Raw genomic sequence first — 16500 nt, forward strand, 5'->3', positions numbered from 1 at the left:
AATTCGTTTCCTATCAATGAGATCCTAGAGGCGGCCAAGAAAGACCTTGAACATCTTTTTTCTTTGGATCATCCTTGACGTCTCATTCGTATTCCACCCACGGGGACGAGTTTCTTCTCTAGGTGAGTATCATTGAATTTCTCGGATACTTTCTTCACATTCCGTGACAAGAGTCACCAAGGTCTACGAGTTGGATTTCACGATTTCGAGGATCGCGTTGCTATCTGTCGGATTATCGTAAAAAAAAAAAAAAAATCAGATAGTAGAAGTGAAAGGGGGAAAAAAAAAGAATACGTATATACTACTTGAAACATATGCATATAATTATGCTTGTCGTTGATACGCGATAACTCGATGACGCGATGTAAGAATTTATTTCGCCGTTTAGTACGGAGCAAGCAACTCCAGTGAAACGAAAGACCTTCGGTTATCTCATTGTTGTAGAAGGGTTATAAACAATTGCTCTTTCCCCGGCCACTTTACAATTTGTGCATTTGAGAACTGCCGATCGAAAATACAATTTCCATACCGTTTTACACTTTCACACACGTTGCAACGTTGCACACAAACTCCATATTTGCGTAGCTCTTAGTAAATGCCAATTTGCGTAGCGCGGTAGAATACGAGCATGAAAAACATTTCACTTGTACGCGCTCCAGTCTGATAAGATTTTTGCAACAGATAAATCGTTCATTAGCACGACAGTTAATTCGAGCTCCTCAAGCATGATCACGTCCAGCACTGTTTGCTGGCGTTTAGCCAACGTTGCAGATAGCTTCATTAGAACCAAATGACGTATTGAACGATACAACCACCGGTTATTCGGTGATACAAAGTTGCCCGCGTTGAAATTTAGTTCACGATGTGGTGAATTGAATCCGTTCGCGCGACGAATGAATATTTTCTTTCAAAACTGGGACGATCGCTGCGATTCGTTGCTAAAAAATTACGAAAAAATTGCAACCGGTTCCGACTGTTGAAATTGGACAGAGCGGGCATTATGTAAAATCTGTCATCTCACGTACTTCAGCGATTACGTCACATAACGTTTCAAAAGAATCGGAAATTTAACACGTACATATATCGAACTATCTACAGGGAAATTTCACTGCACGTAGCAAGCGATAATAAACAATTTAGATAAACAAGGATTGAAATTTCTTGAAAGGGTCAGGACAGTGTAAAATTTTAAAAACATCGATTTTTTTTTTGTTTTAAATAGTAGTTTAAAGTCTTAGAAATATGGTCCTAGCCTTTAAAAACGACTTATTCTGGGGTATAATAATAAATCCGTGGATACAGAATAATTGAATTTGTATCACTGTTTACAACTTTAAGCAATATTATAAAGTGTCAATCGTGTGGTTCAAATATTACTTTTGATGAATCGAATATTAGGGGGCTTGGATTCAATTTAGTCGTGAATTGTAAGAACTGTAAGCCGCGATACATAAGTAAAAAAAGTAAGTAAAGGATACATATGAAAAATGACGTTCTAAAACTTTCAACGCGTTTTTCTCGAAACTAGATTTTTAGAAACGGTGTGCAAGATATCTCGGAATCTAACCAACTAATTACTGTGAAACTTGGTACGTATCTTTAGTGTAACATTTACTAGGGATTGACTATCGAACATGTTTTAATTTTTAACAATTTCGAAAAATATAAGCAAAAAACGCATAAATTCGATACATCAAAAATAAATAGCTGCTATTTTCATAATTTTCGCAAAAATGAAAATGTTGGATTCTATCGTCAATCTCTAGAGAATATTGTTTACTTTCGAACTACTTTTGCCTTTTTGTTGCAACTAATCCTGTTTGGTTGGAATCATGCACACCGATAGGTAATGTAAAAAAAACTTATGTAAAAGGATGTCAGCCCTCTTTTTTTCTCTTTTTTAATGTTGCTTTTTACAGTTCATAGTGTGTTAAAATAAACCACGAAAACTCATGTTAATCAAATATATAGTTTTTTTTTTTTTTACTAGCTCTCCAAAGTATTCGTAATTTTTAATCCCGCCACACTGCCCCCTTAAGAGACAAATAGCTTGCAGCTGATTTTAACAGAATAAAAAAAATATATATTTTCTTATAAATAAAATAGAAACGAGCAAGTGGAAAATTTGTTAAATTGTTATCGTGTCGAAGTGAATTCCAGGACTGAAGAGAGGGACTGAACGACATTGTAGAATCCGGGTATCCAGCTTTCGAGACGAATAAGCGTACGTACACACGCGAGGATACAGTGGGATATCCATTGTGAACACTGTACAAAATAAAAATCACGTACAGTTACTTCATCCTCGGAGTACATGAAGGAGTACGAAAGGTCAGTCCTCTTGGAATTCACATGCACGTGTATGTACTTTTCGACCCGGGAGAGGAAGCTCCCGCAGTAACATCACGTAAAACGCCTGAGCAGGGAACGAGCCCTACGAGAAGAAAGACCTGTCTCCTTTAAATAAAATCTGCTCGCTATCTTGGAGCCACTCACGTACGTGTATACGTACGTGGCGCGATCGTGAGGTCCGATCCTCTGAGTCACCGAAGAATACGATCCATTAACGAGCAATTGAACTAGCAACCAACACCAAAGTATTCTGCCCCCTCTACATTTTCTTCCATTCTTTTCTATCTTCTCGCGACGCTACGGAAGAGAATTTATTTTCTCTGCTCACACGTGGCTATTGTTCGAGTTATTTTCTAGGTAAAAACTGAAAAATACCGATTTCTTTCGAAGTTGGATCGTTACATTTCCTTCTATCGATCCAAGTGTATTTCTTCTTCTAGGTGTGTTAACCTTTTCACGCACATCGAGAATCTTTTGTTCCAAAATTATATTTAAGTATATTTAAGTAAAACAGAATAATAATAGCAAATAATAAATTTATCACTTCTCAGTAATTTCTATTCGATAGTGATGTCATACCGACGAGTTCAAAAGGAAAGAAAGCGACGAATTATTGTGTACGGTTCGGTCGCTCGTTATGGTCCGCAATCAGTTGCCAGCGCAAGTGGTTAAATACCAAAAAAAAAAAAAAAAAAAAAAAAAAAAAAAGAAGCACGTGAACAATTCTTTTAATATAATTAATACAATTAAAGTCCGAGTTTAAGAAACGATCCGCAGGTACATTTAACTGTTTAAATTATATCGTATTAAATATTATTCAACTTCTCTTCAAATCGAGATCGACTCGAGAAGCGCGCAACATCTACAGTGAGCGACATCTAAACGCAATTGAAGAAATACCACTGGCTGGGTCAATGAACTGATCTCACGGTAAGTAGGCACGTGGTAGGTACCTGGTTTCGGTACCTCGATACCGCAGAACGGCATCAATAACGTTGGGGAAAATGATAACCATCGTCTGTATGCGTTAGGGACGCGTCGTAAAACGAGATACAGCGGGTTTCGGCGGGCTGTTTCCTCATTAAATGCACGCCACGGATAAGGAAATGTTGGTAAGTTATCCTGTTCGTCGATAACATCTGCCCACGATAAAACAGGAAAATTCATAGTTCGAGGAATCAAACTGGTTTTACGTGAAATGGAATCTCGTGATGTATCCTGCACGTGCGTTCGTAATTTTCTTCGCTTTACTGCGCGAACGCTCGTCCCTTTTCGAAACTTTTATTTCCGTTTTTTAAAAAATTATCTTTGCTCGAACATAGTCATTGATGCGACCGATTTATACATTTATCGCTAGGTGAATGGAAACGACTTGAAATTCGAGAGGATAAAATATATCAAATAGTGAAAAAAGATTTTGAAATGCATACAACAGGTTTGCAATTGCGAAGGAAAGTATCGTTAACACATTCACATACTTGATCTTGGTCGCCTGCAATTATTAATGTAAATGAATAAATGAAAATATCTTGCGTAATTTATATATTAATTAAAATAAATAGATTTGTAAATAGTTATGTTTTTGTCCGAAGAATATCCGTATTTTTTAAGCACTTGTAGGAAACAAGAGTCTAAAGTCAAGTCGTATTTCAGACAAATTCGATTGATCTAGGCGTTAAAATAGTATTATTTATCAAATTTTCACAATGATAGTTCTCACAAATGATACATATTTCTTACAATAGCAGCTGTCATTTCAAACCTGGAAATCCCGCCTGGAAGGTGTCAAATAATACCAGAAATAATAATTAAATCAGAGAGGTAAAAATTTTGTTTGCAAAACAAAAGATTGGCTTTTAACATACTTCAATATTATCGAATAATTTCTTAATCTCTGATCGTGCAAAGTGAATTTTCAGTTTCAAACCGAGCCAAACCAAACCCCTTCGTCGTTCGTTCCCACAAGCATAATTCTGTGGACGGGTGTCGAAACACACAGGTGGCCAGAGGATACAAAGAGGGGAAATCCGTCGGTGCATGCCTCGGGGAACACGATGGGCTGAATTTACCTCCGGACAACCGTACGTTTTGTGGTATTCCGTGTACGGTCAGTGCTCACGCCGCAGAACGAACGAACACCAGCCACACCGATCTCAACACGCGCCTGTCCGTCGCGTTCTACCTTCAGTTCGCCGTCGCGAGCCCGCCCGTGAACAGGTGACCGATTCGATCGTTCGATAAATTAAACTGCCGGACAATCTTCCTCTTCGTCTTTGTGACACTTTGTTTTTTTTTTTTTTTTTTTTTCTCCAAATGTTTCCAACAACTTTCCAAACCACGCGCCGTTAAATGCGATCGCCACGTACGTGTTATCTACGTACGTCCAAAGTTTTCAACTTTTTAATTTTCCAATCGACTTCGAGTTTCCCGCACTGCGTAGTTCTATCTTGCCCCTTAATTTAAAATCATCCGTTCTCTATTTAATCTCTCAATTTTGAAAACTGAGACACGTCGGACTAAATCACATTTCGTGTCATGATATTAGGAAAATCATAAGATATAATAAAATAAGATGTAATGAATATAATGAAATATTACAAAATTAAGAAAATAAAAAGGTAATAAAATTAAAATGAAAATATTATAAAATTAAGAAAATAAGAAGATGATAAAATAAAAATAAAAATATTGTAAAATTAAGAAAATAAGAAAGATAACATAAAAATTAAGCTCAGAGTATATCGCTGACCCCTTTGGACGTCGAGTGAAATTCGATTTCGTTCGAATTCAATCGCGATTCGATCAGCTGGCGGGGGGGACTCGCAGCGCCTGTAAACAAAATCGCGAAGGTGATCGACTGCCGTGGGTAAACGGAGTTTATTGCCGCGGGGCGAGCGTTCAGTGTACCGGCGGGAGCTCACCTGGCCAGACGAGCACGCCGCGGGTTTATCAGTAACACGCGCTGACAGACGACGAGAGTAAAATCTCGCGTTTGCCCCCGAATTTGCCACTACGACAAATTCTTCTCGTTGGGGGAGGAACGAATCCTCCGGATCTCGAATCATCGTTCACCGACAACGAGAGTGAAATAAAAAAACATCGCGATAAAGAAACTCTCTCCAGTGATGTGACCAGTGCTTCTTCGCCAGCAGTGAAAGTTTAGAAAGAACGATTTATCGTGTGCTTTTTACCGGGACGTGTGCTTTCGTTTACAAAAGAATCGGTCGGAAATAAGACGTTCGAGGAGAAGGATCGTTGCGTACGTACGTCGAGCGAGTAGAAATTTTCTACGAAGGAGGAGAACATGGGCGAGGGAACGATCGTAAGTACGACTCGATCAAAGTTCTTCCAAAGTTCGTGGTGCGAAAGTTTTCCACAGTACCACTGTTCTCGGGAAATTCGTCGGAAACGGCGAGCCGATCGCGACCGTGTTCGCGATCAGCTTCAGCGAATTATGCCAACGCGGAATTCCTTCGGATTCTCCGATACGCGATTCCTCGAACAAACGTTCGTCGACAAACAAACGAGGAGGAAAATCGAGACGCGTAGGTCTCGGTTCGTGCCGATGCTGCAGAAATCGAACGCGTCCCCGATTTTTTTTTTCTCCCCCCCCTTCCTTAATAACCGCGGCTGTTAACAATCGACCGTGGCTGATAATCGTGACGCAACTCCGAATGAATTATCAGGACACCAGGTAATCGTTTCTCGCCTGTGCTACATAACACAATGACGTTACGAAACTTCTCTCATTTCTCTCTTTCACTCGCGACTGAAAATTATTGGGTTCCCCTAGCGAGTCGTGTGCTTTCCGTCCACGAGAGAATCTCTCGTTCCCATGGATCGCGTATCGCGCTTTACGTAATCTGGGCGAATCTCGAAAGTATTGTACAAAAGGTAAGAAAATTGGACTTCAATGACGAAAGTAAGAACGAAATAACGCGGCTGGTAGCCTAGTCACCGCCAACTAGGCTGCGTTTAATAAAATTCACGGTTTATCTTTGCACAACTATGCAGGAACGTGATACGACGAGACAGCGTCTAATTATTAATAGCTACGGCCCCGTGGGAACACTTTTCATTATTAGGATCGCGCAGAAGTGATTCTTGAGGAAACTCTGCACCGTGCTAATGGTACGTTTTCAGTGGAAATTAATCCTTCTGTAAAGTCACGGAAACAATGGACTGTTATCGGTTATTATTTTCAATTGGAATATTTATTAAAAAGTTTCGTTCACCGACTCTTTGCAGTCGATTGTCCCTTCTTGAGGGAAGAAACGTACTTAACCCCTTGCGCTGGCAACTGGTTCGCGGACCATAACGAGCGACCAAACCGTACACAGTAATTCGTCGCTTTCTTTTTGAACTTGTCGGTATGATATCACTGGATAGAAATTACTGAGAAGTAGCAAATTTATTATTTGTTTTGTCCATTTTGTTTTACTTAAATATAATTTTACTCATTATAACATGTTATGCCATAATATATAATATGTTATAACATAACCTATGTTGTGCCTAATATAACCTATATTCTAGTTAAATACATTGACGTTTAGTGTGTTTATTGTTAAATTATATTACAGATTAAAGTTGTATTAACTTTTAAATAAAATAAAATTTTCTACAATGTTAGAAAACGACATTGTTAGGTATTCTTAACCCCTTGCGCTGGCAACTGATTGCGGACCATAACGAGTGACCAAACCGTACACAATAATTCGTCCCTTTCGTTTTGAACTCGTCGGTACGATATCACTGGATAGAAATTATTGAGAAGTAATAAACTTATTATTTGTTTTGCCTATTTTGTTTTACTTAAATATATAATTTTACTTATTGTAACGTATTATGCTATAATATATAATATGTTATAACATAACCTATGCTTAATATAACCTATATTCTAGTTAAATACATTGACCTTTAGTGTGTTTATTGTTAAATTATATTGCAGATTAAAGTTGTATTAACTTTTAAATAAAATAAAATTTTCTACAATGTTAGAAAACGACATTGTTAGATATTCTTAACCCCTTGCGCTGGCAACTGGTTCGCGGACCATAACGAGTGACCAAACCGTACACAATAATTCGTCCCTTTCGTTTTGAACTCGTCGGTACGATATCACTGGATAGAAATTATTGAGAAGTAATAAACTTATTATTTGTTTTGCCTATTTTGTTTTACTTAAATATATAATTTTACTTATTGTAACGTATTATGCTATAATATATAATATGTTATAACATAACCTATGCCTAATATAACCTATATTCTAGTTAAATACATTGACCTTTAGTGTGTTTATTGTTAAATTGTATTACAGATTAAAGCTGCATTAACTTTTGAATAAAATAAAATTTTCTACAGTGTCAGAAAACGACATTGTTATAGATATCCTTAACCACTTGCGCTGGCAACTGATTGCGGACCATAACGAGCGACCAAACTGTATACAATAATTCGTCGCTTTCGTTTTGAACTCGTCTTATATCACTGGATAGAAATTATTAACAAGTAATAAACTTATCGTTTGTTCTGCATGGATTACATTTAAATATACTTAAAACTGAGAAAATGTTGCAATTTTTTTTTTTTTTTACAAAAAATTTTTGACGTGCAAGTTATTTCAGCGCAAGAGGTTAAATCCAGAGTCAACAGCTTAGAGTTCCTCTTTTTCTAATTTCCTGATAATTGCGATGTGATACTAGTAAACATAATATCTGAACAGATATCACAGAATGAAAAACGACATAAAAAGAACAAATGAATTTCAGAAGAAAAAATTTCTAAAGACAACCCTGAGTCAATTGACGCTAAATAATTCACATAATTCGGAATAATTCGCATAAATAAGACTTCTTGCGAAAGTTTGAAAAATATTATTTTTCCAGAGATTAAATTTAAAACGATATCGCACGTTAAAACGATCAAGAAAATTTCGTGTTAAGTATCATTTGAATGATTATTTCCAATTATATCCATTGAATGATCATTTCAATGTTATATCATTTTATCTGAAGTGATGCTTCGTAAATAAATCACTGATGGATAATACAAAAATCGTTTGTCGAGGGTCGACACTGATGTTTATTTCATCGGGCGTTTCGTATCTTCGATTAATTGCATTTTCCTTCGAGCGTCCAATTATCAACAGCTGCAGCTCGTGGGAATTTTTATTATTAGGATCGCGCAGAAGTGATTTCTCGAGAGATATCTAATTTCTTATCTAAAATTTAGAGACAATGAACCGTTGTCGAACTATTATTTTCAATTGGAATATTTATGAAAAAGTTTCGTTCGACAAAGCACAACGCAAACCGGTTGCATAAGTGTATGAAACGAGAGACTACCACTGATGTTTGTTTCATCGAGCATTTCAGATCTTCGATCAATTGCATTTTCAACTTCTCAACGAGGTGTAACCTGTTCGGTTGCTTACAAAGACACCATCGTGGCCAATAACTCGCTCGAGGACCGCAACACGGTACGGAGCAATCGATATCGTGTAATTGATACGTTTGAGAATATAGCACGATGGAAACATATTTTTACAATTATATAATTATTGATTTTAACCTCATGAGCGTTTTGTTTTACTTTGAGAGTGTGCACTGTTGCTTAATTATTGCTAGGCGATGACATACTCGACATAGTAGTAAATGCACTTGCTGTAAGATTGAATTAAATTATTAAAAAAATGATAAATTTTTTCGGTGTTTCTTTAAAAAATTTTCAATTCTATCGATGTTTGTAGAACTTGATATTTTATTTTTCGAAAGTTATTCCATAAAAAAGAAAACCATTAAAAATTCAAAATGTGGAGGAATGTTAAATTTTTATCAGTTCATAAAAAAAAAGTGAAAAAATCAAATATTTACAAAATTACAATGATCAGAGATAAATTTAATTTGTTTTCGCATTGTGTCGATTCAAGTGCATATTTTCTTTATTTGTTTCGTTGCCTTGAAATATTCTAAAATTGCTAAATTCTAAACTATGCTAAAATTACGAATATTTATATAATTATTTTACCTAAATTTTACAATAAACAACAAAGTGAATTTCTTTCTACATGACGAGCACACTCGAAATTAAACAAAAAAATTCCATCTTTTCATTACGAGCATAATCCACACAAACGCTCAAGGGGTTAAACGTGTCCATCGCGCTCGTCTTGAGAAAGCAGAAGAAATAACAAAATCTGGCCGCTCGGAAATCTCTGAATCTCACTGTATATACAGCTACGCGTTATAAATATTTCAGAGTTTACGTTACGGACGCGTAATTTCAAAATATCGTTTCACAGTCCAGGGATATCGTAACGAGCGTACTGAACAGCAGTGGATTGGCCTTTCTAACGAAGTTACCTCGAAAGTTATTATCATCGTTAACGAGATAATAACCGAACGTTGCGATTTTAGAGTTTGACACGACCTGTTAAACTTGCTGTACGTGTACACGCAATTTTTCTTTATTTTATTGTTAGGTGATACACAAACATAAAAAAAAAAAAGGAAAAAAACACACACACGTAAGATGAAACAAAAAAAAAAAAAAAAAAACGGTGAAAGATTTTCCTAACTGTGTAACTGCCAGCACAACTGGCAGCAATGAAAATTCTCTGTACGAGAATCGCTCGGCACGAATCGGAACAATTATCATCGCAGGAGCTGTGTAATTTATCGTTGCCAAAGCGTGTGCGTTGCACAGGGGGCGGGTGGGGAAAGGGGGAGTGGATCGTGCAGGTATCGGTCGTCACGCAACGTATCCTCCAACGTTTGGATACATCAGGGTGGTTGGAACTGGATGGCAGACGGCGGTACGGGGTGTGTCAATACCACGTGCGGCGTTATCATTCGGAAGCATGCATGGCAGCAGGTGTAGGAAATGACGTCACGCACCTCGGACGTATCCCTTGTTCGAAACACGACCTCGCTGTCTATTTTCGACGGACCACCATGCATAAAAACTTCCTCTGCTCCCCCCAAGTGAAACACACACACACACACACACACGCACAAAAGATGTCCTTGCCTTTCGAACTAACCGCACGTACCGACTGCCGTAGGTACTATTAATTGCGGCAGCCTTTTTCTGTTCTTAATTAGCGTTTTCTTTTTTTTTTTTTTTTTTTTTTTTTTTTTTTTCTTAACGTCGTATCGAGTAATTTATTTATTTTGAACGGTTTAGTGGCATAATGGTTAAGAAGAAAGAGAAGTAAAATTAAAAGTCGAAAAATTTATTCGATCAAATTAGATTCTACGTGATCCTTTCGTTTTGAAACAATTTTCGGTCAATATGTTAACCTCTTGCGCTAGTAACTGGTTCGCGGACCATAACGAGTGACCAAGCCGTATACGATAATCCGTCTTTTTTCTTTTAATTCATAACTGGATAGAAATTACTAAGAAGTAGTAAATTTATTAGTTGTTTTGCTTGAGTTATATGTTCAATATATTTGAAACTGAGAAAATATTACAATTTTGGGAGAATATTCTCGACTTAAATTTTAACTGGTATGACAGATAGGTTGAAAAGCAAATTTACTCGATTTGAAAGCAAATTGATCCGTGGCAGTTTCGGAACAAACTTGGCTCAACTTGCTTTCTGAAATTCTCGCCAAGGATCTGTGATTGTTAATTGCAACCCTTTTTTGATTTTCGACAATGTATTACCGTATCTCGTGTACAGTAAAAAGGAATACTTAAAACTTCGTTTTTTCAAAGAGAGATTTAACACAGTTGAGAATCGGAAGAAATTGCTTGCGATTACGTATAAAGTTGAGAAATGATTTTATCTATTCTGCTGTAAGGCTTAGGCGCACTTAGGTTGCAACGTTGGGAAATTAGGTCGATTCCTGGAATTTTATACGATCCGATATCGATTAATTAGAAACGCTAAAAAAAGGGCTGCCCTTCGTATAGGCGTCGAAGATTCCCAGGGTCGTAAGAAAAGTTGCTCGCTAGGAGAACCATCGAGCAACATGCAACCTGTGGAGGTAAGATCGAACACTCAGACTCACGTGCCAAATTTCACGCAACTTTCGACATTCAGCTACCTTCAGTTTCAATTTGTCAAAACGAATGATTGATGTGGCGCGGGGGATTTTTCAAACGATGAGCCGCGATATCGTCGACGCGTAACGTGAAGGAAATAAACGGAAATAAAAAAAAAAAAAGGAAAAAAGGAAAGAGGGTAACTGTAAAACATAATCGGCGTACTATCGCCCCAGTTGTTACGTTGCCTTTTTTCGGGGTCGTATGAAAACAACGAACCTTTAGAATGGTCTTCTGTTTAGCAGTCTTAAAAGTCAAGAGCGTGGCCGACACACTCTGTTGGCAAGAGGAACACCACGCTGCATATATGAACATATGTATGTATGTATGTATATATATGTGTATATGCACGCTGGTATTCGCCAGTGTTCCCAAAGTGTTGAGCCACTCGTGAAAAAACACCTTTGTGTTTGCATGTTCGTTCGAACCACTTATTACGTTAATCGTTTATTGCACTGTGCAAAGAAATGGCTCAAGAAAAGCGTTCAACACATGGAATATAGAAAATATATACTATGTGAAAACTATGCTTGTTAATTGACACGTTTATAAATCGTTGCAATTCAACAAATATCCGACAAAATTTTAATCCTTAATCTTTTTTACTGTAACGTAATTCTCACGTTTAATACTGAAAGCATAAAATTCTCATCATCGGAAATATTAACTCTTTGTCCTCGGAAACATTTTTTTCTTTTTCTTTTTATCATCTGCCAGCAATTTATCTACGAAATAGTGAATGAAGTATGAATAATCATCCTGTTTAAATGGCATTTAGCATGAAATTTTTATTGATTATATATTTCTCTGGTATGCGACTTCGTTCAAAGCAATTATCAAGTATAGTATATAAAAGTTAATGATACGTAATTTCAATTTTCTAAAATATTTCCTTCGCCATTTTATAAATTTTTGCAAGAAGCAACAAGACGTTTAGTTCATGTGAATTATCCCGAATTATTCGAATAATAATTCGATGATAATGAATGCCAACTGACTCACGATTGCCTCTATCCTCGAGAATTTTTTTTTTTTTGAAATTTTATTTCTTTTCTCTTACATCGTTATATTATATTATATCGCACAATACCATACCTACGTTCATTATAATTATATAGAAAAATTATAGCAATTACAAGCAATTGAAATAAAAAATTTTACAATTTTAGCTGTTAAATTTAAATATAACATAAGTTCCCTTAGACAGGGAGTAGTTATATTATATTATATCGCACAATACCAAACCTACGTTCATTATAATTATATAGAAAATTATAGCAATTATAAGCAATTGAAATAAAAAATTTTACAATTTTAGCTGTTAGTTAAATTTAAATATAACATAAGTTCCCTTAGACAGGGAATAGTTATATTATATTATGTCGCACAATACTATACCTACGTTCATTATAATTATATAGAAAATTATAGCAATTATAAGCAATTGAAGTAAAAAATCTTACAATTTTAGCTGTTAAATTTAAATATAACATAAGTCCCCTTAGACAGGGAGTAGTTATATTACATTATATCGCACAATACCAAACCTATGTTCATTATAATTATATAGAAAATTATAGCAATTATAAGCAATTGAAATAAAAAATTTTACAATTTTAGCTGTTAATTAAATTTAAATATAACATAAGTCCCTTTAGATGAGGAGTAGTTATATTATATCGCACAATACCAAACCTACGTTCATTATAATTATATAGAAAATTATAGCAATTATAAGCAATTGAAATAAAAAAATTTTACAATTTTAGCTGTTAATTAAATTTAAATACAGTATAAGTCCCTTTAGACGGGGAGTAGTTTGTCGAATGCAAAGGATTAGAGTAAAGAAATGAAATACAATAAAATTACACAGTAGATTACTTTTCTTTATACATTCTTCGGGAAATCATTTAAATTCCTAAAAATACATTACTTTGCGCCATTACCAACAAAATTTCCAATTGGTCATTCTGAGCACTTTAGTATTATTAAACGACGTTTTCTTCGTTTCGATCCGAACGGAGGTCTTCAACTTACAATTAGATACACACGTTCGGCTGTAACGTGTGGTTTTTACGTCCCTTTCGATGCAATTATCACGCGACGGCGTTCGCGGCAAGAAAACTACGTACGTACACGGTACGCGGTGTAATTTTGAAAAGGAGAGAGAGAGAGAGAGAGAGAAGGAAAAAGGTTGGTCATCTCGGTCAGGACTTCTTCTGTAATCTAGATGCTCTTCGAGACTGAATTAATGGCGTTCGTTTCGTAATCTGAGTTAACTATCTGGTTTCCGGGCATCGGCCTTGCAGACCAGTAACCACGGCCGGATGCCCTCGTCTACGAATGGCGAATGAGTTACCAACACGGAGGAGAAGCCAGTGAACGATCCTTTAATGAAGTTCAGGCGCGGTTCAACAACCGTCCAACACCTCATCTCGAATCAATCGAATTTATCTGCCGTGGCTGATCGAACACTCTTTGTCGATCGCTTGTTAATCGCTCGCTAATAATAATCGCCCCTTAACGCGTGAGATTCCTCGTGAACTTTGATAAATGTTTTCTTAATTCCGCCACGGTTCTCGAATTTTCACGGCTAGTTTCAGGAAATCTTCGTGCAACTTTTAGAAATTTTTCCAATACAATGAAAATAGCACGAAACGAGAAGGTAATCGTGAAATTTGAAATGGAAAATATATAGCAATTATCTCTTCCAGCTATGTTGAATAATGTAAGTTTCAAAATTACTTCCTGATGATGGATAACCATCTGATAATTAATCCATTCATCAGTCTTGATAGTAATTTCTCTAACTGTTTTATTAAACAAAATCTAGAGTGTAAAGTCACTTGTAATTAATTATCATTATCAAATATAATTACCGTTATTAATCATTTATCAATCTTGACAACAATTCCTCTAACTGTTTTAATAAAATAAACTCTGGGATTTAAAATCATTTCGTGAATATTGTCAGAAATACTTGAAGGAATAAGCGTGTTGCAGAAATGAAATATTATTTTTTAGAAAAAGTAGATTCATAACAACAGGATAATGTTTAAAGAATTGTTCGATACCGTACAAATTAATATATCTATATACACCTTGTTGTATAATACACACAACATTTTGATGCAACGAGCAGAAACACGAAAGAGCCGATTAAATTCACAGAAAGCGGAAATGATATATATTTACAAGTTTTTCTTTTTTCATGATAATGTAATGATTATTTCAAATTATTTAATTGGAAAAGAAGCATTCCTGTTAAGTGAAAAACCGGAAAAGGAAAACGCTTAGAGTACTTTGCAATATTATCATTCACGCGTGCATTTGAAATATGTATTACTTATTTGAAATTTATTCTCGTATACTAAGAACGTAGCTAATAATACGAAATATTAACAAGCTATTTTCATGTGTAAAACATTAAATTAATTTAGAAATAACAGCTATCTTCCAAGGATACGTTTCAGAAGTTGATCGAAACTTTCTCGATTGAAGAAATGAAACTTCGGTTTTGAAACCACGTTTCAATTACAACTTTTACACGCGTCTAGGAAATTTGTAAGAATGTCTTAGTACTGAGTGTGATTTTAAAATAAAAAGTATTTGAAATAATCTTATTGAACAATATTTCAGTCAATAACAAGTTATTTCAAATTAACCACGTAGACAACAATTTCTTTAAATATACTTGTATTTTATTTGAAATGCAACTGGGTCAGAATTTTTTTCTCCGTCTATTTCTTTTTTTAATCAGAATACAAGAAAAAACTTATTAATTTTAAATTGAATTTAAGTTCGAACATGATTTTTCCATTATGTTCCAAAAATAATTAAAATTTTATAATTAATTAAAATATAAAAATTATTATGAATTTATTTTAGTAGGAAGTATAAAATTTTTGATCCAGTTTTGTATTTCAAATAAACACTAGAAGGCCTAGTTATTAGAAAATGGTTACTGAAACGTTAGAAAATTACCTAAAAGTTATGTTTCCCTACATGGCAATGAGAATCGTAATGACTTCGAAATTACGTGTCTCCACAGTGATTACCATGTTAAAAGCCGTAATTACGCTCATATTAATTACAACATCGCACACGTTGCTCCAGTATTCTGATCAACCGAGTCATTTGCCTGAAACAGTACCCGGAGAGAGTACCTAGAAGAAATATTCAAAGATGACGAATTCAACGACGATTTTGCACTTAGAAAGCTGGCTCGACTTTCCAGACCGAAAAAGCTGAATTCAGGCGAAAATCGCGAAGCAAGAAACAGTCGCAGAAGATCGCTTTCGCAACTTGTGCGACTCCTCTCGTCGTGAAATGAAATTCTGCGGTTAAACGCGCAATAATTGTTTCTAACAACGGTTCCGAAAAAGAGCGGAGAACGCTGGCTAATAAAAGTTAACAAAGCAAAGCGAAACGGACGGATTCGTTCGATTTAGTTAGTCGCGGAGCAAATCGTCCGTAACTGGAGAGAAGACGAAGCGATCTTGTCGAAATCACGTTTCTCGCGCGAAGGCAAGAACTCTTTGGCTTTGTTTTTCTTCGCGCTTGTATCACGGTTACGCGGCATAATGCCGACACCGTGGGAAACCAACTGAGACTTCCGGTGGGCTTTCACTTCGTTTAATTGTCCTTGTGGTCAACTCGTGACTCTTGACAATCTTGACATTGAACGCAATGCGTTTCGTCTCGAAGAGAAAGTACGCACGCAAGGGGAAACAGTTTATCACTTGCCAAATTGAATGTAACAATTGCAGAGATAATGATCGTCGGGTGAGGATTCAGTCTTTTGACACGACTGATCATCATCTGTCAAGACTATATATACCTAACAGTTAACACCCATTTGTACGAATATTTTTGAGGTTAGGTTTGAGCGAGCGTTACTTATTGCGATTCTAACATCATTTTAGGTAGAAATAATTATCGTCAGGAGAGGATTCAGTCTTTTGACACGACTGATTATCATTTGTTAAGACTAAACACACGTATATAATACCTAACACTCATTTGAACGAATATTTTTGAGGTTAGGTTTGAGCGAGCGTTACTTATTGCGATTGTAACATCATTTTAG

The 16500-nt window shown here is 35.8% G+C and overlaps 1 protein-coding gene across 1 annotated transcript in view; it reads left to right on the forward strand.

Moving 5' to 3' along the window:
• Positions 1-5140: 5140 nt before the first annotated feature.
• Positions 5141-16500, forward strand: part of LOC122539023 (cadherin-23) — a 31677-nt gene continuing 20317 nt past the window's right edge. The window contains exon 1 of the mRNA XM_043673595.1: positions 5141-5674. The gene's annotated coding sequence lies outside the window, so the exon portion shown is untranslated. The remainder of the gene's footprint in view (positions 5675-16500) is intronic.

Source organism: Frieseomelitta varia, unplaced genomic scaffold (genome assembly GCF_011392965.1).
Source record: "Frieseomelitta varia isolate USP_RPSP 00005682 unplaced genomic scaffold, Fvar_1.2 scaffold_188, whole genome shotgun sequence".
Classification (NCBI taxonomy): Eukaryota; Metazoa; Arthropoda; class Insecta; order Hymenoptera; family Apidae; genus Frieseomelitta; species Frieseomelitta varia.